A 22,119-nucleotide genomic window follows, 5' to 3' on the forward strand; every position below is an offset into this window, starting at 1 on the left:
GGGGTTGCCAGAGTGGATCGTCTGCCTCCATCTCACCCTGCCCCTAGCATTCTCCTCTGTCACACCAACCCTCTGCATGTCCTACTTGGCTACGTCTATGAACGTTGTCTTTGGTCTTTCTCTTATTCTCCTGCCCAGCCGCTCCGTATTTAACACCCTTTTCCCAGTATATCTTATATCCCTCCTCTGCACATGTGCAAATCACCTCAGCCTTGCTGGCCTAACGTCGTCTGCAAACGGCTCAACCCCAGCTGTCCCTCGCACGTGGTCATTTCACATCTGTTCCATCCTGGACACTCCCAAGCAAAAGCTTATCATCTTCAACTCTGCAGACTCCATCTGTGCCACACATCAGAGGAGCTCTCACTACCATCTTCTAAAGCTTGCCTTTCGCACTTGCTGCTATCCTTGTGTGACAAATCACCCCTGAATTTGTTCTCCACCCACACCCAATGGATTGGCTACACGCATGGCTTTGGGTCTCCTCGCGGATGTCCAAAAGTGTCCTGGAGAATGCGGGTATCGATCCCGCTGCCTCTCACATGCAAAGCGAGCGCTCTACCATTTGAGCTAATTCCCCATTGAGGGTTGAGCACTGCAGCTTCATCGTGCCATACGGAGCCTCAGCTCAGGTGGAACTAATCACAACACCCCCCTTTCAATGTTTTCTGGGCTTGTCAACTACAACAAGACTCTTTGGTGCAATCGTAACTCACACGAGACATTTCCGAGCGATTCAAGTCTGGGCCCTACGCAGTACGCCAGGAGAGTGTCACTGGAAGCCCCTTTCAGCTGCTTCTGGAGAAAAGAGATGTCAGACTGGGCCGGGGGACTCTTTGCTGCCATCGGCCAGTATTGTGAGGGTAAGAGGGGAGACAATCACTTCATATGGTCAAAGATTGATGAGGTTTGAAGCCAGCGTTAACATGGTAGTACCTGAAAGGTAGTGAGCGGAGAAGTGCAAATAAACCTGGGGTGTACAACATCAGGCCTCGAGGGCCGGTGTCCTGCAGGTTTTAGGTATAACCCTGGGTCAACACACCTGAATCAAATGATTAGTTCATTACCAGGCCTCTGGAGAACTTCAAGAAATGTTGAGGAGGTAATTTAGCCATTTGAATCCCCTATGATGGATCAAGAATACATCTGAAACCTGCAGGACACCGGCCCTCGAGGCCTGGAGTTCGACACCTGTGAAATAAAGATTTGCCAAAGGAAGCCACATGCATTCAATTGGGACACTGACTAGCAAAGTGTCAAATGGAGAATGCGGGCGTCGATCCCGCTACCTCTCGCATGCTAAGCGAGCGCTCTACCATTTGAGCTAACTCCCCTGTGCCACATGTCTTACTTATTACAGGCTACACTTTGTCCATACTTGTTGTATGATCAAAATAGGGAAGGGGCACAAATCCTGAAATCTGCAAAGCGCCCAGGAGGTGGCTGAGAGACTAAGGCGGCTCGCTGACAATCCACTGTCATGCTAACGTGACTGAATGCCATCAGCCTTAGAGACAGACTGAGGAGACTGGACATCCAAGGGACTGTGGACTAGAGCCACTGCTAATTCACATTGAATGAAGCCAACTGAGGGAGGTGGTTCTAATCAATATGCTTACCGACCTCCTCCCCTTGGTTTTCAGTGTAGGGCAAGTGGGCCATTAGGAATGTTGCTATTCTGGAAGCAGAACGTCTTTCTACTACTGTATTAGCAGACCATTGTCTTTAACATGACTTGTGCAGCAAGACCACATGGTGAATTAAAATGAAAACTGAGCATTGCATCATGCCTGCTTTGGCAGCCAATCTTACACTGACAAGATGCATCAACATAAGCAGAAAGAGCTCTCGACGAGGATGGGATTCGAACCCACGCGTGCACAGCACAATGGATTAGCAGTCCATCGCCTTAACCTCTCGGCCACCTCATCTGCCGCACACCGCTCTTTGCCAGTAGCATTGGGAATTGACGAGGGATAATGTGTGAGCTGATCGCTGGTGTATGGACGCAGGGAGATTGACTCCAGATCCCCGACGAGGGGCTGCGTAACACTTTGGTAGAAGCCTGGAGTGATGCTGGCTTCTTCTTTGAGCCTGTTCTTCTTGGGGGTTGCCAGAGTGGATCGTCTGCCTCCATCTCACCCTGCCCCTAGCATTCTCCTCTGTCACACCAACCCTCTGCATGTCCTACTTGGCTACGTCTATGAACGTTGTCTTTGGTCTTTCTCTTATTCTCCTGCCCAGCCGCTCCGTATTTAACACCCTTTTCCCAGTATATCTTATATCCCTCCTCTGCACATGTGCAAATCACCTCAGCCTTGCTGGCCTAACGTCGTCTGCAAACGGCTCAACCCCAGCTGTCCCTCGCACGTGGTCATTTCACATCTGTTCCATCCTGGACACTCCCAAGCAAAAGCTTATCATCTTCAACTCTGCAGACTCCATCTGTGCCACACATCAGAGGAGCTCTCACTACCATCTTCTAAAGCTTGCCTTTCGCACTTGCTGCTATCCTTGTGTGACAAATCACCCCTGAATTTGTTCTCCACCCACACCCAATGGATTGGCTACACGCATGGCTTTGGGTCTCCTCGCGGATGTCCAAAAGTGTCCTGGAGAATGCGGGTATCGATCCCGCTGCCTCTCACATGCAAAGCGAGCGCTCTACCATTTGAGCTAATTCCCCATTGAGGGTTGAGCACTGCAGCTTCATCGTGCCATACGGAGCCTCAGCTCAGGTGGAACTAATCACAACACCCCCCTTTCAATGTTTTCTGGGCTTGTCAACTACAACAAGACTCTTTGGTGCAATCGTAACTCACACGAGACATTTCCGAGCGATTCAAGTCTGGGCCCTACGCAGTACGCCAGGAGAGTGTCACTGGAAGCCCCTTTCAGCTGCTTCTGGAGAAAAGCGATGTCAGACTGGGCCGGGGGACTCTTTGCTGCCATCGGCCAGTATTGTGAGGGTAAGAGGGGAGACAATCACTTCATATGGTCAAAGATTGATGAGGTTTGAAGCCAGCGTTAACATGGTAGTACCTGAAAGGTAGTGAGCGGAGAAGTGCAAATAAACCTGGGGTGTACAACATCAGGCCTCGAGGGCCGGTGTCCTGCAGGTTTTAGGTATAACCCTGGGTCAACACACCTGAATCAAATGATTAGTTCATTACCAGGCCTCTGGAGAACTTCAAGAAATGTTGAGGAGGTAATTTAGCCATTTGAATCCCCTATGATGGATCAAGAATACATCTGAAACCTGCAGGACACCGGCCCTCGAGGCCTGGAGTTCGACACCTGTGAAATAAAGATTTGCCAAAGGAAGCCACATGCATTCAATAGGGACACTGACTAGCAAAGTGTCAAATGGAGAATGCGGGCGTCGATCCCGCTACCTCTCGCATGCTAAGCGAGCGCGCTACCATTTGAGCTAACTCCCCTGTGCCACATGTCTTACTTATTACAGGCTACACTTTGTCCATACTTGTTGTATGATCAAAATAGGGAAGGGGCACAAATCCTGAAATCTGCAAAGCGCCCAGGAGGTGGCTGAGAGACTAAGGCGGCTCGCTGACAATCCACTGTCATGCTAACGTGACTGAATGCCATCAGCCTTAGAGACAGACTGAGGAGACTGGACATCCAAGGGACTGTGGACTAGAGCCACTGCTAATTCACATTGAATGAAGCCAACTGAGGGAGGTGGTTCTAATCAATATGCTTACCGACCTCCTCCCCTTGGTTTTCAGTGTAGGGCAAGTTGGCCATTAGGAATGTTGCTATTCTGGAAGCAGAACGTCTTTCTACTACTGTATTATCAGACCATTGTCTTTAACATGACTTGTGCAGCAAGACCACATGGTGAATTAAAATGAAAACTGAGCATTGCATCATGCCTGCTTTGGCAGCCAATCTTACACTGACAAGATGCATCAACATAAGCAGAAAGAGCTCTCGACGAGGATGGGATTCGAACCCACGCGTGCACAGCACAATGGATTAGCAGTCCATCGCCTTAACCTCTCGGCCACCTCATCTGCCGCACACCGCTCTTTGCCAGTAGCATTGGGAATTGACGAGGGATAATGTGTGAGCTGATCGCTGGTGTATGGACGCAGGGAGATTGACTCCAGATCCCCGACGAGGGGCTGCGTAACACTTTGGTAGAAGCCTGGAGTGATGCTGGCTTCTTCTTTGAGCCTGTTCTTCTTGGGGGTTGCCAGAGTGGATCGTCTGCCTCCATCTCACCCTGCCCCTAGCATTCTCCTCTGTCACACCAACCCTCTGCATGTCCTACTTGGCTACGTCTATGAACGTTGTCTTTGGTCTTTCTCTTATTCTCCTGCCCAGCCGCTCCGTATTTAACACCCTTTTCCCAGTATATCTTATATCCCTCCTCTGCACATGTGCAAATCACCTCAGCCTTGCTGGCCTAACGTCGTCTGCAAACGGCTCAACCCCAGCTGTCCCTCGCACGTGGTCATTTCACATCTGTTCCATCCTGGACACTCCCAAGCAAAAGCTTATCATCTTCAACTCTGCAGACTCCATCTGTGCCACACATCAGAGCAGCTCTCACTACCATCTTCTAAAGCTTGCCTTTCGCACTTGCTGCTATCCTTGTGTGACAAATCACCCCTGAATTTGTTCTCCACCCACACCCAATGGATTGGCTACACGCATGGCTTTGGGTCTCCTCGCGGATGTCCAAAAGTGTCCTGGAGAATGCGGGTATCGATCCCGCTGCCTCTCACATGCAAAGCGAGCGCTCTACCATTTGAGCTAATTCCCCATTGAGGGTTGAGCACTGCAGCTTCATCGTGCCATACGGAGCCTCAGCTCAGGTGGAACTAATCACAACACCCCCCTTTCAATGTTTTCTGGGCTTGTCAACTACAACAAGACTCTTTGGTGCAATCGTAACTCACACGAGACATTTCCGAGCGATTCAAGTCTGGGCCCTACGCAGTACGCCAGGAGAGTGTCACTGGAAGCCCCTTTCAGCTGCTTCTGGAGAAAAGAGATGTCAGACTGGGCCGGGGGACTCTTTGCTGCCATCGGCCAGTATTGTGAGGGTAAGAGGGGAGACAATCACTTCATATGGTCAAAGATTGATGAGGTTTGAAGCCAGCGTTAACATGGTAGTACCTGAAAGGTAGTGAGCGGAGAAGTGCAAATAAACCTGGGGTGTACAACATCAGGCCTCGAGGGCCGGTGTCCTGCAGGTTTTAGGTATAACCCTGGGTCAACACACCTGAATCAAATGATTAGTTCATTACCAGGCCTCTGGAGAACTTCAAGAAATGTTGAGGAGGTAATTTAGCCATTTGAATCCCCTATGATGGATCAAGAATACATCTGAAACCTGCAGGACACCGGCCCTCGAGGCCTGGAGTTCGACACCTGTGAAATAAAGATTTGCCAAAGGAAGCCACATGCATTCAATTGGGACACTGACTAGCAAAGTGTCAAATGGAGAATGCGGGCGTCGATCCCGCTACCTCTCGCATGCTAAGCGAGCGCTCTACCATTTGAGCTAACTCCCCTGTGCCACATGTCTTACTTATTACAGGCTACACTTTGTCCATACTTGTTGTATGATCAAAATAGGGAAGGGGCACAAATCCTGAAATCTGCAAAGCGCCCAGGAGGTGGCTGAGAGACTAAGGCGGCTCGCTGACAATCCACTGTCATGCTAACGTGACTGAATGCCATCAGCCTTAGAGACAGACTGAGGAGACTGGACATCCAAGGGACTGTGGACTAGAGCCACTGCTAATTCACATTGAATGAAGCCAACTGAGGGAGGTGGTTCTAATCAATATGCTTACCGACCTCCTCCCCTTGGTTTTCAGTGTAGGGCAAGTGGGCCATTAGGAATGTTGCTATTCTGGAAGCAGAACGTCTTTCTACTACTGTATTATCAGACCATTGTCTTTAACATGACTTGTGCAGCAAGACCACATGGTGAATTAAAATGAAAACTGAGCATTGCATCATGCCTGCTTTGGCAGCCAATCTTACCCTGACAAGATGCATCAACATAAGCAGAAAGAGCTCTCGACGAGGATGGGATTCGAACCCACGCGTGCACAGCACAATGGATTAGCAGTCCATCGCCTTAACCTCTCGGCCACCTCATCTGCCGCACACTGCTCTTTGCCAGTAGCATTGGGAATTGACGAGGGATAATGTGTGAGCTGATCGCTGGTGTATGGACGCAGGGAGATTGACTCCAGATCCCCGACGAGGGGCTGCGTAACACTTTGGTAGAAGCCTGGAGTGATGCTGGCTTCTTCTTTGAGCCTGTTCTTCTTGGGGGTTGCCAGAGTGGATCGTCTGCCTCCATCTCACCCTGCCCCTAGCATTCTCCTCTGTCACACCAACCCTCTGCATGTCCTACTTGGCTACGTCTATGAACGTTGTCTTTGGTCTTTCTCTTATTCTCCTGCCCAGCCGCTCCGTATTTAACACCCTTTTCCCAGTATATCTTATATCCCTCCTCTGCACATGTGCAAATCACCTCAGCCTTGCTGGCCTAACGTCGTCTGCAAACGGCTCAACCCCAGCTGTCCCTCGCACGTGGTCATTTCACATCTGTTCCATCCTGGACACTCCCAAGCAAAAGCTTATCATCTTCAACTCTGCAGACTCCATCTGTGCCACACATCAGAGCAGCTCTCACTACCATCTTCTAAAGCTTGCCTTTCGCACTTGCTGCTATCCTTGTGTGACAAATCACCCCTGAATTTGTTCTCCACCCACACCCAATGGATTGGCTACACGCATGGCTTTGGGTCTCCTCGCGGATGTCCAAAAGTGTCCTGGAGAATGCGGGTATCGATCCCGCTGCCTCTCACATGCAAAGCGAGCGCTCTACCATTTGAGCTAATTCCCCATTGAGGGTTGAGCACTGCAGCTTCATCGTGCCATACGGAGCCTCAGCTCAGGTGGAACTAATCACAACACCCCCCTTTCAATGTTTTCTGGGCTTGTCAACTACAACAAGACTCTTTGGTGCAATCGTAACTCACACGAGACATTTCCGAGCGATTCAAGTCTGGGCCCTACGCAGTACGCCAGGAGAGTGTCACTGGAAGCCCCTTTCAGCTGCTTCTGGAGAAAAGAGATGTCAGACTGGGCCGGGGGACTCTTTGCTGCCATCGGCCAGTATTGTGAGGGTAAGAGGGGAGACAATCACTTCATATGGTCAAAGATTGATGAGGTTTGAAGCCAGCGTTAACATGGTAGTACCTGAAAGGTAGTGAGCGGAGAAGTGCAAATAAACCTGGGGTGTACAACATCAGGCCTCGAGGGCCGGTGTCCTGCAGGTTTTAGGTATAACCCTGGGTCAACACACCTGAATCAAATGATTAGTTCATTACCAGGCCTCTGGAGAACTTCAAGAAATGTTGAGGAGGTAATTTAGCCATTTGAATCCCCTATGATGGATCAAGAATACATCTGAAACCTGCAGGACACCGGCCCTCGAGGCCTGGAGTTCGACACCTGTGAAATAAAGATTTGCCAAAGGAAGCCACATGCATTCAATTGGGACACTGACTAGCAAAGTGTCAAATGGAGAATGCGGGCGTCGATCCCGCTACCTCTCGCATGCTAAGCGAGCGCGCTACCATTTGAGCTAACTCCCCTGTGCCACATGTCTTACTTATTACAGGCTACACTTTGTCCATACTTGTTGTATGATCAAAATAGGGAAGGGGCACAAATCCTGAAATCTGCAAAGCGCCCAGGAGGTGGCTGAGAGACTAAGGCGGCTCGCTGACAATCCACTGTCATGCTAACGTGACTGAATGCCATCAGCCTTAGAGACAGACTGAGGAGACTGGACATCCAAGGGACTGTGGACTAGAGCCACTGCTAATTCACATTGAATGAAGCCAACTGAGGGAGGTGGTTCTAATCAATATGCTTACCGACCTCCTCCCCTTGGTTTTCAGTGTAGGGCAAGTGGGCCATTAGGAATGTTGCTATTCTGGAAGCAGAACGTCTTTCTACTACTGTATTATCAGACCATTGTCTTTAACATGACTTGTGCAGCAAGACCACATGGTGAATTAAAATGAAAACTGAGCATTGCATCATGCCTGCTTTGGCAGCCAATCTTACACTGACAAGATGCATCAACATAAGCAGAAAGAGCTCTCGACGAGGATGGGATTCGAACCCACGCGTGCACAGCACAATGGATTAGCAGTCCATCGCCTTAACCTCTCGGCCACCTCATCTGCCGCACACTGCTCTTTGCCAGTAGCATTGGGAACTGACGAGGGATAATGTGTGAGCTGATCGCTGGTGTATGGACGCAGGGAGATTGACTCCAGATCCCCGACGAGGGGCTGCGTAACACTTTGGTAGAAGCCTGGAGTGATGCTGGCTTCTTCTTTGAGCCTGTTCTTCTTGGGGGTTGCCAGAGTGGATCGTCTGCCTTCATCTCACCCTGCCCCTAGCATTCTCCTCTGTCACACCAACCCTCTGCATGTCCTACTTGGCTACGTCTATGAACGTTGTCTTTGGTCTTTCTCTTATTCTCCTGCCCAGCCGCTCCGTATTTAACACCCTTTTCCCAGTATATCTTATATCCCTCCTCTGCACATGTGCAAATCACCTCAGCCTTGCTGGCCTAACGTCGTCTGCAAACGGCTCAACCCCAGCTGTCCCTCGCACGTGGTCATTTCACATCTGTTCCATCCTGGACACTCCCAAGCAAAAGCTTATCATCTTCAACTCTGCAGACTCCATCTGTGCCACACATCAGAGCAGCTCTCACTACCATCTTCTAAAGCTTGCCTTTCGCACTTGCTGCTATCCTTGTGTGACAAATCACCCCTGAATTTGTTCTCCACCCACACCCAATGGATTGGCTACACGCATGGCTTTGGGTCTCCTCGCGGATGTCCAAAAGTGTCCTGGAGAATGCGGGTATCGATCCCGCTGCCTCTCACATGCAAAGCGAGCGCTCTACCATTTGAGCTAATTCCCCATTGAGGGTTGAGCACTGCAGCTTCATCGTGCCATACGGAGCCTCAGCTCAGGTGGAACTAATCACAACACCCCCCTTTCAATGTTTTCTGGGCTTGTCAACTACAACAAGACTCTTTGGTGCAATCGTAACTCACACGAGACATTTCCGAGCGATTCAAGTCTGGGCCCTACGCAGTACGCCAGGAGAGTGTCACTGGAAGCCCCTTTCAGCTGCTTCTGGAGAAAAGAGATGTCAGACTGGGCCGGGGGACTCTTTGCTGCCATCGGCCAGTATTGTGAGGGTAAGAGGGGAGACAATCACTTCATATGGTCAAAGATTGATGAGGTTTGAAGCCAGCGTTAACATGGTAGTACCTGAAAGGTAGTGAGCGGAGAAGTGCAAATAAACCTGGGGTGTACAACATCAGGCCTCGAGGGCCGGTGTCCTGCAGGTTTTAGGTATAACCCTGGGTCAACACACCTGAATCAAATGATTAGTTCATTACCAGGCCTCTGGAGAACTTCAAGAAATGTTGAGGAGGTAATTTAGCCATTTGAATCCCCTATGATGGATCAAGAATACATCTGAAACCTGCAGGACACCGGCCCTCGAGGCCTGGAGTTCGACACCTGTGAAATAAAGATTTGCCAAAGGAAGCCACATGCATTCAATAGGGACACTGACTAGCAAAGTGTCAAATGGAGAATGCGGGCGTCGATCCCGCTACCTCTCGCATGCTAAGCGAGCGCGCTACCATTTGAGCTAACTCCCCTGTGCCACATGTCTTACTTATTACAGGCTACACTTTGTCCATACTTGTTGTATGATCAAAATAGGGAAGGGGCACAAATCCTGAAATCTGCAAAGCGCCCAGGAGGTGGCTGAGAGACTAAGGCGGCTCGCTGACAATCCACTGTCATGCTAACGTGACTGAATGCCATCAGCCTTAGAGACAGACTGAGGAGACTGGACATCCAAGGGACTGTGGACTAGAGCCACTGCTAATTCACATTGAATGAAGCCAACTGAGGGAGGTGGTTCTAATCAATATGCTTACCGACCTCCTCCCCTTGGTTTTCAGTGTAGGGCAAGTGGGCCATTAGGAATGTTGCTATTCTGGAAGCAGAACGTCTTTCTACTACTGTATTATCAGACCATTGTCTTTAACATGACTTGTGCAGCAAGACCACATGGTGAATTAAAATGAAAACTGAGCATTGCATCATGCCTGCTTTGGCAGCCAATCTTACACTGACAAGATGCATCAACATAAGCAGAAAGAGCTCTCGACGAGGATGGGATTCGAACCCACGCGTGCACAGCACAATGGATTAGCAGTCCATCGCCTTAACCTCTCGGCCACCTCATCTGCCGCACACCGCTCTTTGCCAGTAGCATTGGGAACTGACGAGGGATAATGTGTGAGCTGATCGCTGGTGTATGGACGCAGGGAGATTGACTCCAGATCCCCGACGAGGGGCTGCGTAACACTTTGGTAGAAGCCTGGAGTGATGCTGGCTTCTTCTTTGAGCCTGTTCTTCTTGGGGGTTGCCAGAGTGGATCGTCTGCCTCCATCTCACCCTGCCCCTAGCATTCTCCTCTGTCACACCAACCCTCTGCATGTCCTACTTGGCTACGTCTATGAACGTTGTCTTTGGTCTTTCTCTTATTCTCCTGCCCAGCCGCTCCGTATTTAACACCCTTTTCCCAGTATATCTTATATCCCTCCTCTGCACATGTGCAAATCACCTCAGCCTTGCTGGCCTAACGTCGTCTGCAAACGGCTCAACCCCAGCTGTCCCTCGCACGTGGTCATTTCACATCTGTTCCATCCTGGACACTCCCAAGCAAAAGCTTATCATCTTCAACTCTGCAGACTCCATCTGTGCCACACATCAGAGCAGCTCTCACTACCATCTTCTAAAGCTTGCCTTTCGCACTTGCTGCTATCCTTGTGTGACAAATCACCCCTGAATTTGTTCTCCACCCACACCCAATGGATTGGCTACACGCATGGCTTTGGGTCTCCTCGCGGATGTCCAAAAGTGTCCTGGAGAATGCGGGTATCGATCCCGCTGCCTCTCACATGCAAAGCGAGCGCTCTACCATTTGAGCTAATTCCCCATTGAGGGTTGAGCACTGCAGCTTCATCGTGCCATACGGAGCCTCAGCTCAGGTGGAACTAATCACAACACCCCCCTTTCAATGTTTTCTGGGCTTGTCAACTACAACAAGACTCTTTGGTGCAATCGTAACTCACACGAGACATTTCCGAGCGATTCAAGTCTGGGCCCTACGCAGTACGCCAGGAGAGTGTCACTGGAAGCCCCTTTCAGCTGCTTCTGGAGAAAAGAGATGTCAGACTGGGCCGGGGGACTCTTTGCTGCCATCGGCCAGTATTGTGAGGGTAAGAGGGGAGACAATCACTTCATATGGTCAAAGATTGATGAGGTTTGAAGCCAGCGTTAACATGGTAGTACCTGAAAGGTAGTGAGCGGAGAAGTGCAAATAAACCTGGGGTGTACAACATCAGGCCTCGAGGGCCGGTGTCCTGCAGGTTTTAGGTATAACCCTGGGTCAACACACCTGAATCAAATGATTAGTTCATTACCAGGCCTCTGGAGAACTTCAAGAAATGTTGAGGAGGTAATTTAGCCATTTGAATCCCCTATGATGGATCAAGAATACATCTGAAACCTGCAGGACACCGGCCCTCGAGGCCTGGAGTTCGACACCTGTGAAATAAAGATTTGCCAAAGGAAGCCACATGCATTCAATTGGGACACTGACTAGCAAAGTGTCAAATGGAGAATGCGGGCGTCGATCCCGCTACCTCTCGCATGCTAAGCGAGCGCTCTACCATTTGAGCTAACTCCCCTGTGCCACATGTCTTACTTATTACAGGCTACACTTTGTCCATACTTGTTGTATGATCAAAATAGGGAAGGGGCACAAATCCTGAAATCTGCAAAGCGCCCAGGAGGTGGCTGAGAGACTAAGGCGGCTCGCTGACAATCCACTGTCATGCTAACGTGACTGAATGCCATCAGCCTTAGAGACAGACTGAGGAGACTGGACATCCAAGGGACTGTGGACTAGAGCCACTGCTAATTCACATTGAATGAAGCCAACTGAGGGAGGTGGTTCTAATCAATATGCTTACCGACCTCCTCCCCTTGGTTTTCAGTGTAGGGCAAGTGGGCCATTAGGAATGTTGCTATTCTGGAAGCAGAACGTCTTTCTACTACTGTATTATCAGACCATTGTCTTTAACATGACTTGTGCAGCAAGACCACATGGTGAATTAAAATGAAAACTGAGCATTGCATCATGCCTGCTTTGGCAGCCAATCTTACCCTGACAAGATGCATCAACATAAGCAGAAAGAGCTCTCGACGAGGATGGGATTCGAACCCACGCGTGCACAGCACAATGGATTAGCAGTCCATCGCCTTAACCTCTCGGCCACCTCATCTGCCGCACACTGCTCTTTGCCAGTAGCATTGGGAATTGACGAGGGATAATGTGTGAGCTGATCGCTGGTGTATGGACGCAGGGAGATTGACTCCAGATCCCCGACGAGGGGCTGCGTAACACTTTGGTAGAAGCCTGGAGTGATGCTGGCTTCTTCTTTGAGCCTGTTCTTCTTGGGGGTTGCCAGAGTGGATCATCTGCCTCCATCTCACCCTGCCCCTAGCATTCTCCTCTGTCACACCAACCCTCTGCATGTCCTACTTGGCTACGTCTATGAACGTTGTCTTTGGTCTTTCTCTTATTCTCCTGCCCAGCCGCTCCGTATTTAACACCCTTTTCCCAGTATATCTTATATCCCTCCTCTGCACATGTGCAAATCACCTCAGCCTTGCTGGCCTAACGTCGTCTGCAAACGGCTCAACCCCAGCTGTCCCTCGCACGTGGTCATTTCACATCTGTTCCATCCTGGACACTCCCAAGCAAAAGCTTATCATCTTCAACTCTGCAGACTCCATCTGTGCCACACATCAGAGCAGCTCTCACTACCATCTTCTAAAGCTTGCCTTTCGCACTTGCTGCTATCCTTGTGTGACAAATCACCCCTGAATTTGTTCTCCACCCACACCCAATGGATTGGCTACACGCATGGCTTTGGGTCTCCTCGCGGATGTCCAAAAGTGTCCTGGAGAATGCGGGTATCGATCCCGCTGCCTCTCACATGCAAAGCGAGCGCTCTACCATTTGAGCTAATTCCCCATTGAGGGTTGAGCACTGCAGCTTCATCGTGCCATACGGAGCCTCAGCTCAGGTGGAACTAATCACAACACCCCCCTTTCAATGTTTTCTGGGCTTGTCAACTACAACAAGACTCTTTGGTGCAATCGTAACTCACACGAGACATTTCCGAGCGATTCAAGTCTGGGCCCTACGCAGTACGCCAGGAGAGTGTCACTGGAAGCCCCTTTCAGCTGCTTCTGGAGAAAAGAGATGTCAGACTGGGCCGGGGGACTCTTTGCTGCCATCGGCCAGTATTGTGAGGGTAAGAGGGGAGACAATCACTTCATATGGTCAAAGATTGATGAGGTTTGAAGCCAGCGTTAACATGGTAGTACCTGAAAGGTAGTGAGCGGAGAAGTGCAAATAAACCTGGGGTGTACAACATCAGGCCTCGAGGGCCGGTGTCCTGCAGGTTTTAGGTATAACCCTGGGTCAACACACCTGAATCAAATGATTAGTTCATTACCAGGCCTCTGGAGAACTTCAAGAAATGTTGAGGAGGTAATTTAGCCATTTGAATCCCCTATGATGGATCAAGAATACATCTGAAACCTGCAGGACACCGGCCCTCGAGGCCTGGAGTTCGACACCTGTGAAATAAAGATTTGCCAAAGGAAGCCACATGCATTCAATTGGGACACTGACTAGCAAAGTGTCAAATGGAGAATGCGGGCGTCGATCCCGCTACCTCTCGCATGCTAAGCGAGCGCTCTACCATTTGAGCTAACTCCCCTGTGCCACATGTCTTACTTATTACAGGCTACACTTTGTCCATACTTGTTGTATGATCAAAATAGGGAAGGGGCACAAATCCTGAAATCTGCAAAGCGCCCAGGAGGTGGCTGAGAGACTAAGGCGGCTCGCTGACAATCCACTGTCATGCTAACGTGACTGAATGCCATCAGCCTTAGAGACAGACTGAGGAGACTGGACATCCAAGGGACTGTGGACTAGAGCCACTGCTAATTCACATTGAATGAAGCCAACTGAGGGAGGTGGTTCTAATCAATATGCTTACCGACCTCCTCCCCTTGGTTTTCAGTATAGGGCAAGTTGGCCATTAGGAATGTTGCTATTCTGGAAGCAGAACGTCTTTCTACTACTGTATTATCAGACCATTGTATTTAACATGACTTGTGCAACAAGACCACATGGTGAACTAAAGTGAATACTGAGCCAAAGAAGAGCATTGCATCATGCCTGCTTTGGCAGCCAATCTTACCCTGACAAGATGCATCAACATAAGCAGAAAGAGCTCTCGACGAGGATGGGATTCGAACCCACGCGTGCACAGCACAATGGATTAGCAGTCCATCGCCTTAACCTCTCGGCCACCTCATCTGCCGCACACCGCTCTTTGCCAGTAGCATTGGGAATTGACGAGGGATAATGTGTGAGCTGATCGCTGGTGTATGGACGCAGGGAGATTGACTCCAGATCCCCGACGAGGGGCTGCGTAACACTTTGGTAGAAGCCTGGAGTGATGCTGGCTTCTTCTTTGAGCCTGTTCTTCTTGGGGGTTGCCAGAGTGGATCGTCTGCCTCCATCTCACCCTGCCCCTAGCATTCTCCTCTGTCACACCAACCCTCTGCATGTCCTACTTGGCTACGTCTATGAACGTTGTCTTTGGTCTTTCTCTTATTCTCCTGCCCAGCTGCTCCGTATTTAACACCCTTTTCCCAGTATATCTTATATCCCTCCTCTGCACATGTGCAAATCACCTCAGCCTTGCTGGCCTAACGTCGTCTGCAAACGGCTCAACCCCAGCTGTCCCTCGCACGTGGTCATTTCACATCTGTTCCATCCTGGACACTCCCAAGCAAAAGCTTATCATCTTCAACTCTGCAGACTCCATCTGTGCCACACATCAGAGCAGCTCTCACTACCATCTTCTAAAGCTTGCCTTTCGCACTTGCTGCTATCCTTGTGTGACAAATCACCCCTGAATTTGTTCTCCACCCACACCCAATGGATTGGCTACACGCATGGCTTTGGGTCTCCTCGCGGATGTCCAAAAGTGTCCTGGAGAATGCGGGTATCGATCCCGCTGCCTCTCACATGCAAAGCGAGCGCTCTACCATTTGAGCTAATTCCCCATTGAGGGTTGAGCACTGCAGCTTCATCGTGCCATACGGAGCCTCAGCTCAGGTGGAACTAATCACAACACCCCCCTTTCAATGTTTTCTGGGCTTGTCAACTACAACAAGACTCTTTGGTGCAATCGTAACTCACACGAGACATTTCCGAGCGATTCAAGTCTGGGCCCTACGCAGTACGCCAGGAGAGTGTCACTGGAAGCCCCTTTCAGCTGCTTCTGGAGAAAAGCGATGTCAGACTGGGCCGGGGGACTCTTTGCTGCCATCGGCCAGTATTGTGAGGGTAAGAGGGGAGACAATCACTTCATATGGTCAAAGATTGATGAGGTTTGAAGCCAGCGTTAACATGGTAGTACCTGAAAGGTAGTGAGCGGAGAAGTGCAAATAAACCTGGGGTGTACAACATCAGGCCTCGAGGGCCGGTGTCCTGCAGGTTTTAGGTATAACCCTGGGTCAACACACCTGAATCAAATGATTAGTTCATTACCAGGCCTCTGGAGAACTTCAAGAAATGTTGAGGAGGTAATTTAGCCATTTGAATCCCCTATGATGGATCAAGAATACATCTGAAACCTGCAGGACACCGGCCCTCGAGGCCTGGAGTTCGACACCTGTGAAATAAAGATTTGCCAAAGGAAGCCACATGCATTCAATTGGGACACTGACTAGCAAAGTGTCAAATGGAGAATGCGGGCGTCGATCCCGCTACCTCTCGCATGCTAAGCGAGCGCTCTACCATTTGAGCTAACTCCCCTGTGCCACATGTCTTACTTATTACAGGCTACACTTTGTCCATACTTGTTGTATGATCAAAATAGGGAAGGGGCACAAATCCTGAAATCTGCAAAGCGCCCAGGAGGTGGCTGAGAGACTAAGGCGGCTCGCTGACAATCCACTGTCATGCTAACGTGACTGAATGCCATCAGCCTTAGAGACAGACTGAGGAGACTGGACATCCAAGGGACTGTGGACTAGAGCCACTGCTAATTCACATTGAATGAAGCCAACTGAGGGAGGTGGTTCTAATCAATATGCTTACCGACCTCCTCCCCTTGGTTTTCAGTGTAGGGCAAGTGGGCCATTAGGAATGTTGCTATTCTGGAAGCAGAACGTCTTTCTACTACTGTATTAGCAGACCATTGTCTTTAACATGACCTGTGCAGCAAGACCACATGGTGAACTAAAGTGAATACTGAGCCAAAGAAGAGCATTGCATCATGCCTGCTTTGGCAGCCAATCTTACACTGACAAGATGCATCAACATAAGCAGAAAGAGCTCTCGACGAGGATGGGATTCGAACCCACGCGTGCACAGCACAATGGATTAGCAGTCCATCGCCTTAACCTCTCGGCCACCTCATCTGCCGCACACCGCTCTTTGCCAGTAGCATTGGGAATTGACGAGGGATAATGTGTGAGCTGATCGCTGGTGTATGGACGCAGGGAGATTGACTCCAGATCCCCGACGAGGGGCTGCGTAACACTTTGGTAGAAGCCTGGAGTGATGCTGGCTTCTTCTTTGAGCCTGTTCTTCTTGGGGGTTGCCAGAGTGGATCGTCTGCCTCCATCTCACCCTGCCCCTAGCATTCTCCTCTGTCACACCAACCCTCTGCATGTCCTACTTGGCTACGTCTATGAACGTTGTCTTTGGTCTTTCTCTTATTCTCCTGCCCAGCCGCTCCGTATTTAACACCCTTTTCCCAGTATATCTTATATCCCTCCTCTGCACATGTGCAAATCACCTCAGCCTTGCTGGCCTAACGTCGTCTGCAAACGGCTCAACCCCAGCTGTCCCTCGCACGTGGTCATTTCACATCTGTTCCATCCTGGACACTCCCAAGCAAAAGCTTATCATCTTCAACTCTGCAGACTCCATCTGTGCCACACATCAGAGCAGCTCTCACTACCATCTTCTAAAGCTTGCCTTTCGCACTTGCTGCTATCCTTGTGTGACAAATCACCCCTGAATTTGTTCTCCACCCACACCCAATGGATTGGCTACACGCATGGCTTTGGGTCTCCTCGCGGATGTCCAAAAGTGTCCTGGAGAATGCGGGTATCGATCCCGCTGCCTCTCACATGCAAAGCGAGCGCTCTACCATTTGAGCTAATTCCCCATTGAGGGTTGAGCACTGCAGCTTCATCGTGCCATACGGAGCCTCAGCTCAGGTGGAACTAATCACAACACCCCCCTTTCAATGTTTTCTGGGCTTGTCAACTACAACAAGACTCTTTGGTGCAATCGTAACTCACACGAGACATTTCCGAGCGATTCAAGTCTGGGCCCTACGCAGTACGCCAGGAGAGTGTCACTGGAAGCCCCTTTCAGCTGCTTCTGGAGAAAAGAGATGTCAGACTGGGCCGGGGGACTCTTTGCTGCCATCGGCCAGTATTGTGAGGGTAAGAGGGGAGACAATCACTTCATATGGTCAAAGATTGATGAGGTTTGAAGCCAGCGTTAACATGGTAGTACCTGAAAGGTAGTGAGCAGAGAAGTGCAAATAAACCTGGGGTGTACAACATCAGGCCTCGAGGGCCGGTGTCCTGCAGGTTTTAGGTATAACCCTGGGTCAACACACCTGAATCAAATGATTAGTTCATTACCAGGCCTCTGGAGAACTTCAAGAAATGTTGAGGAGGTAATTTAGCCATTTGAATCCCCTATGATGGATCAAGAATACATCTGAAACCTGCAGGACACCGGCCCTCGAGGCCTGGAGTTCGACACCTGTGAAATAAAGATTTGCCAAAGGAAGCCACATGCATTCAATTGGGACACTGACTAGCAAAGTGTCAAATGGAGAATGCGGGCGTCGATCCCGCTACCTCTCGCATGCTAAGCGAGCGCTCTACCATTTGAGCTAACTCCCCTGTGCCACATGTCTTACTTATTACAGGCTACACTTTGTCCATACTTGTTGTATGATCAAAATAGGGAAGGGGCACAAATCCTGAAATCTGCAAAGCGCCCAGGAGGTGGCTGAGAGACTAAGGCGGCTCGCTGACAATCCACTGTCATGCTAACGTGACTGAATGCCATCAGCCTTAGAGACAGACTGAGGAGACTGGACATCCAAGGGACTGTGGACTAGAGCCACTGCTAATTCACATTGAATGAAGCCAACTGAGGGAGGTGGTTCTAATCAATATGCTTACCGACCTCCTCCCCTTGGTTTTCAGTGTAGGGCAAGTGGGCCATTAGGAATGTTGCTATTCTGGAAGCAGAACGTCTTTCTACTACTGTATTATCAGACCATTGTCTTTAACATGACTTGTGCAGCAAGACCACATGGTGAATTAAAATGAAAACTGAGCATTGCATCATGCCTGCTTTGGCAGCCAATCTTACCCTGACAAGATGCATCAACATAAGCAGAAAGAGCTCTCGACGAGGATGGGATTCGAACCCACGCGTGCACAGCACAATGGATTAGCAGTCCATCGCCTTAACCTCTCGGCCACCTCATCTGCCGCACACCGCTCTTTGCCAGTAGCATTGGGAATTGACGAGGGATAATGTGTGAGCTGATCGCTGGTGTATGGACGCAGGGAGATTGACTCCAGATCCCCGACGAGGGGCTGCGTAACACTTTGGTAGAAGCCTGGAGTGATGCTGGCTTCTTCTTTGAGCCTGTTCTTCTTGGGGGTTGCCAGAGTGGATCATCTGCCTCCATCTCACCCTGCCCCTAGCATTCTCCTCTGTCACACCAACCCTCTGCATGTCCTACTTGGCTACGTCTATGAACGTTGTCTTTGGTCTTTCTCTTATTCTCCTGCCCAGCCGCTCCGTATTTAACACCCTTTTCCCAGTATATCTTATATCCCTCCTCTGCACATGTGCAAATCACCTCAGCCTTGCTGGCCTAACGTCGTCTGCAAACGGCTCAACCCCAGCTGTCCCTCGCACGTGGTCATTTCACATCTGTTCCATCCTGGACACTCCCAAGCAAAAGCTTATCATCTTCAACTCTGCAGACTCCATCTGTGCCACACATCAGAGCAGCTCTCACTACCATCTTCTAAAGCTTGCCTTTCGCACTTGCTGCTATCCTTGTGTGACAAATCACCCCTGAATTTGTTCTCCACCCACACCCAATGGATTGGCTACACGCATGGCTTTGGGTCTCCTCGCGGATGTCCAAAAGTGTCCTGGAGAATGCGGGTATCGATCCCGCTGCCTCTCACATGCAAAGCGAGCGCTCTACCATTTGAGCTAATTCCCCATTGAGGGTTGAGCACTGCAGCTTCATCGTGCCATACGGAGCCTCAGCTCAGGTGGAACTAATCACAACACCCCCCTTTCAATGTTTTCTGGGCTTGTCAACTACAACAAGACTCTTTGGTGCAATCGTAACTCACACGAGACATTTCCGAGCGATTCAAGTCTGGGCCCTACGCAGTACGCCAGGAGAGTGTCACTGGAAGCCCCTTTCAGCTGCTTCTGGAGAAAAGAGATGTCAGACTGGGCCGGGGGACTCTTTGCTGCCATCGGCCAGTATTGTGAGGGTAAGAGGGGAGACAATCACTTCATATGGTCAAAGATTGATGAGGTTTGAAGCCAGCGTTAACATGGTAGTACCTGAAAGGTAGTGAGCGGAGAAGTGCAAATAAACCTGGGGTGTACAACATCAGGCCTCGAGGGCCGGTGTCCTGCAGGTTTTAGGTATAACCCTGGGTCAACACACCTGAATCAAATGATTAGTTCATTACCAGGCCTCTGGAGAACTTCAAGAAATGTTGAGGAGGTAATTTAGCCATTTGAATCCCCTATGATGGATCAAGAATACATCTGAAACCTGCAGGACACCGGCCCTCGAGGCCTGGAGTTCGACACCTGTGAAATAAAGATTTGCCAAAGGAAGCCACATGCATTCAATTGGGACACTGACTAGCAAAGTGTCAAATGGAGAATGCGGGCGTCGATCTCGCTACCTCTCGCATGCTAAGCGAGCGCTCTACCATTTGAGCTAACTCCCCTGTGCCACATGTCTTACTTATTACAGGCTACACTTTGTCCATACTTGTTGTATGATCAAAATAGGGAAGGGGCACAAATCCTGAAATCTGCAAAGCGCCCAGGAGGTGGCTGAGAGACTAAGGCGGCTCGCTGACAATCCACTGTCATGCTAACGTGACTGAATGCCATCAGCCTTAGAGACAGACTGAGGAGACTGGACATCCAAGGGACTGTGGACTAGAGCCACTGCTAATTCACATTGAATGAAGCCAACTGAGGGAGGTGGTTCTAATCAATATGCTTACCGACCTCCTCCCCTTGGTTTTCAGTGTAGGGCAAGTGGGCCATTAGGAATGTTGCTATTCTGGAAGCAGAACGTCTTTCTACTACTGTATTATCAGACCATTGTCTTTAACATGACTTGTGCAGCAAGACCACATGGTGAATTAAAATGAAAACTGAGCATTGCATCATGCCTGCTTTGGCAGCCAATCTTACACTGACAAGATGCATCAACATAAGCAGAAAGAGCTCTCGACGAGGATGGGATTCGAACCCACGCGTGCACAGCACAATGGATTAGCAGTCCATCGCCTTAACCTCTCGGCCACCTCATCTGCCGCACACCGCTCTTTGCCAGTAGCATTGGGAATTGACGAGGGATAATGTGTGAGCTGATCGCTGGTGTATGGACGCAGGGAGATTGACTCCAGATCCCCGACGAGGGGCTGCGTAACACTTTGGTAGAAGCCTGGAGTGATGCTGGCTTCTTCTTTGAGCCTGTTCTTCTTGGGGGTTGCCAGAGTGGATCGTCTGCCTCCATCTCACCCTGCCCCTAGCATTCTCCTCTGTCACACCAACCCTCTGCATGTCCTACTTGGCTACGTCTATGAACGTTGTCTTTGGTCTTTCTCTTATTCTCCTGCCCAGCCGCTCCGTATTTAACACCCTTTTCCCAGTATATCTTATATCCCTCCTCTGCACATGTGCAAATCACCTCAGCCTTGCTGGCCTAACGTCGTCTGCAAACGGCTCAACCCCAGCTGTCCCTCGCACGTGGTCATTTCACATCTGTTCCATCCTGGACACTCCCAAGCAAAAGCTTATCATCTTCAACTCTGCAGACTCCATCTGTGCCACACATCAGAGCAGCTCTCACTACCATCTTCTAAAGCTTGCCTTTCGCACTTGCTGCTATCCTTGTGTGACAAATCACCCCTGAATTTGTTCTCCACCCACACCCAATGGATTGGCTACACGCATGGCTTTGGGTCTCCTCGCGGATGTCCAAAAGTGTCCTGGAGAATGCGGGTATCGATCCCGCTGCCTCTCACATGCAAAGCGAGCGCTCTACCATTTGAGCTAATTCCCCATTGAGGGTTGAGCACTGCAGCTTCATCGTGCCATACGGAGCCTCAGCTCAGGTGGAACTAATCACAACACCCCCCTTTCAATGTTTTCTGGGCTTGTCAACTACAACAAGACTCTTTGGTGCAATCGTAACTCACACGAGACATTTCCGAGCGATTCAAGTCTGGGCCCTACGCAGTACGCCAGGAGAGTGTCACTGGAAGCCCCTTTCAGCTGCTTCTGGAGAAAAGAGATGTCAGACTGGGCCGGGGGACTCTTTGCTGCCATCGGCCAGTATTGTGAGGGTAAGAGGGGAGACAATCACTTCATATGGTCAAAGATTGATGAGGTTTGAAGCCAGCGTTAACATGGTAGTACCTGAAAGGTAGTGAGCGGAGAAGTGCAAATAAACCTGGGGTGTACAACATCAGGCCTCGAGGGCCGGTGTCCTGCAGGTTTTAGGTATAACCCTGGGTCAA

The 22,119-nt window shown here is 50.0% G+C and overlaps 27 non-coding genes across 27 annotated transcripts; all 27 read right to left on the bottom strand.

Moving 5' to 3' along the window:
• Positions 1-507: 507 nt before the first annotated feature.
• trnaa-ugc (transfer RNA alanine (anticodon UGC)) lies at positions 508-580 on the bottom strand. The gene has a single exon. It is a non-coding gene; the product is annotated as a tRNA-Ala (tRNA).
• Positions 581-1,261: 681 nt separating this feature from the next.
• trnaa-agc (transfer RNA alanine (anticodon AGC)) lies at positions 1,262-1,334 on the bottom strand. Its single transcript has one exon. It is a non-coding gene; the product is annotated as a tRNA-Ala (tRNA).
• A 515-nt stretch (positions 1,335-1,849) lies between these two features.
• On the bottom strand, positions 1,850-1,931 carry trnas-gcu (transfer RNA serine (anticodon GCU)). The gene has a single exon. It is a non-coding gene; the product is annotated as a tRNA-Ser (tRNA).
• A 682-nt stretch (positions 1,932-2,613) lies between these two features.
• On the bottom strand, positions 2,614-2,686 carry trnaa-ugc (transfer RNA alanine (anticodon UGC)). Its single transcript has one exon. It is a non-coding gene; the product is annotated as a tRNA-Ala (tRNA).
• A 1,269-nt stretch (positions 2,687-3,955) lies between these two features.
• Positions 3,956-4,037, bottom strand: trnas-gcu (transfer RNA serine (anticodon GCU)). Its single transcript has one exon. It is a non-coding gene; the product is annotated as a tRNA-Ser (tRNA).
• A 682-nt stretch (positions 4,038-4,719) lies between these two features.
• On the bottom strand, positions 4,720-4,792 carry trnaa-ugc (transfer RNA alanine (anticodon UGC)). Its single transcript has one exon. It is a non-coding gene; the product is annotated as a tRNA-Ala (tRNA).
• Positions 4,793-5,473: 681 nt separating this feature from the next.
• trnaa-agc (transfer RNA alanine (anticodon AGC)) lies at positions 5,474-5,546 on the bottom strand. Its single transcript has one exon. It is a non-coding gene; the product is annotated as a tRNA-Ala (tRNA).
• Positions 5,547-6,061: 515 nt separating this feature from the next.
• On the bottom strand, positions 6,062-6,143 carry trnas-gcu (transfer RNA serine (anticodon GCU)). Its single transcript has one exon. It is a non-coding gene; the product is annotated as a tRNA-Ser (tRNA).
• A 682-nt stretch (positions 6,144-6,825) lies between these two features.
• Positions 6,826-6,898, bottom strand: trnaa-ugc (transfer RNA alanine (anticodon UGC)). Its single transcript has one exon. It is a non-coding gene; the product is annotated as a tRNA-Ala (tRNA).
• A 1,269-nt stretch (positions 6,899-8,167) lies between these two features.
• On the bottom strand, positions 8,168-8,249 carry trnas-gcu (transfer RNA serine (anticodon GCU)). Its single transcript has one exon. It is a non-coding gene; the product is annotated as a tRNA-Ser (tRNA).
• Positions 8,250-8,931: 682 nt separating this feature from the next.
• On the bottom strand, positions 8,932-9,004 carry trnaa-ugc (transfer RNA alanine (anticodon UGC)). Its single transcript has one exon. It is a non-coding gene; the product is annotated as a tRNA-Ala (tRNA).
• Positions 9,005-10,273: 1,269 nt separating this feature from the next.
• On the bottom strand, positions 10,274-10,355 carry trnas-gcu (transfer RNA serine (anticodon GCU)). The gene has a single exon. It is a non-coding gene; the product is annotated as a tRNA-Ser (tRNA).
• A 682-nt stretch (positions 10,356-11,037) lies between these two features.
• On the bottom strand, positions 11,038-11,110 carry trnaa-ugc (transfer RNA alanine (anticodon UGC)). The gene has a single exon. It is a non-coding gene; the product is annotated as a tRNA-Ala (tRNA).
• A 681-nt stretch (positions 11,111-11,791) lies between these two features.
• trnaa-agc (transfer RNA alanine (anticodon AGC)) lies at positions 11,792-11,864 on the bottom strand. Its single transcript has one exon. It is a non-coding gene; the product is annotated as a tRNA-Ala (tRNA).
• Positions 11,865-12,379: 515 nt separating this feature from the next.
• trnas-gcu (transfer RNA serine (anticodon GCU)) lies at positions 12,380-12,461 on the bottom strand. Its single transcript has one exon. It is a non-coding gene; the product is annotated as a tRNA-Ser (tRNA).
• A 682-nt stretch (positions 12,462-13,143) lies between these two features.
• On the bottom strand, positions 13,144-13,216 carry trnaa-ugc (transfer RNA alanine (anticodon UGC)). Its single transcript has one exon. It is a non-coding gene; the product is annotated as a tRNA-Ala (tRNA).
• A 681-nt stretch (positions 13,217-13,897) lies between these two features.
• On the bottom strand, positions 13,898-13,970 carry trnaa-agc (transfer RNA alanine (anticodon AGC)). Its single transcript has one exon. It is a non-coding gene; the product is annotated as a tRNA-Ala (tRNA).
• A 526-nt stretch (positions 13,971-14,496) lies between these two features.
• On the bottom strand, positions 14,497-14,578 carry trnas-gcu (transfer RNA serine (anticodon GCU)). Its single transcript has one exon. It is a non-coding gene; the product is annotated as a tRNA-Ser (tRNA).
• A 682-nt stretch (positions 14,579-15,260) lies between these two features.
• On the bottom strand, positions 15,261-15,333 carry trnaa-ugc (transfer RNA alanine (anticodon UGC)). Its single transcript has one exon. It is a non-coding gene; the product is annotated as a tRNA-Ala (tRNA).
• Positions 15,334-16,014: 681 nt separating this feature from the next.
• trnaa-agc (transfer RNA alanine (anticodon AGC)) lies at positions 16,015-16,087 on the bottom strand. The gene has a single exon. It is a non-coding gene; the product is annotated as a tRNA-Ala (tRNA).
• A 526-nt stretch (positions 16,088-16,613) lies between these two features.
• On the bottom strand, positions 16,614-16,695 carry trnas-gcu (transfer RNA serine (anticodon GCU)). The gene has a single exon. It is a non-coding gene; the product is annotated as a tRNA-Ser (tRNA).
• A 682-nt stretch (positions 16,696-17,377) lies between these two features.
• Positions 17,378-17,450, bottom strand: trnaa-ugc (transfer RNA alanine (anticodon UGC)). The gene has a single exon. It is a non-coding gene; the product is annotated as a tRNA-Ala (tRNA).
• Positions 17,451-18,131: 681 nt separating this feature from the next.
• On the bottom strand, positions 18,132-18,204 carry trnaa-agc (transfer RNA alanine (anticodon AGC)). Its single transcript has one exon. It is a non-coding gene; the product is annotated as a tRNA-Ala (tRNA).
• Positions 18,205-18,719: 515 nt separating this feature from the next.
• trnas-gcu (transfer RNA serine (anticodon GCU)) lies at positions 18,720-18,801 on the bottom strand. The gene has a single exon. It is a non-coding gene; the product is annotated as a tRNA-Ser (tRNA).
• Positions 18,802-19,483: 682 nt separating this feature from the next.
• trnaa-ugc (transfer RNA alanine (anticodon UGC)) lies at positions 19,484-19,556 on the bottom strand. Its single transcript has one exon. It is a non-coding gene; the product is annotated as a tRNA-Ala (tRNA).
• Positions 19,557-20,825: 1,269 nt separating this feature from the next.
• Positions 20,826-20,907, bottom strand: trnas-gcu (transfer RNA serine (anticodon GCU)). The gene has a single exon. It is a non-coding gene; the product is annotated as a tRNA-Ser (tRNA).
• Positions 20,908-21,589: 682 nt separating this feature from the next.
• Positions 21,590-21,662, bottom strand: trnaa-ugc (transfer RNA alanine (anticodon UGC)). The gene has a single exon. It is a non-coding gene; the product is annotated as a tRNA-Ala (tRNA).
• Positions 21,663-22,119: the final 457 nt, after the last annotated feature.

The sequence above is a fragment of the Mchenga conophoros genome, linkage group LG12, assembly GCF_057382185.1.
Source record: "Mchenga conophoros isolate Kocher_MC1m ecotype Shallow Benthic linkage group LG12, M_conophoros_male_GT1.1, whole genome shotgun sequence".
NCBI lineage: Eukaryota > Metazoa > Chordata > Actinopteri > Cichliformes > Cichlidae > Mchenga > Mchenga conophoros.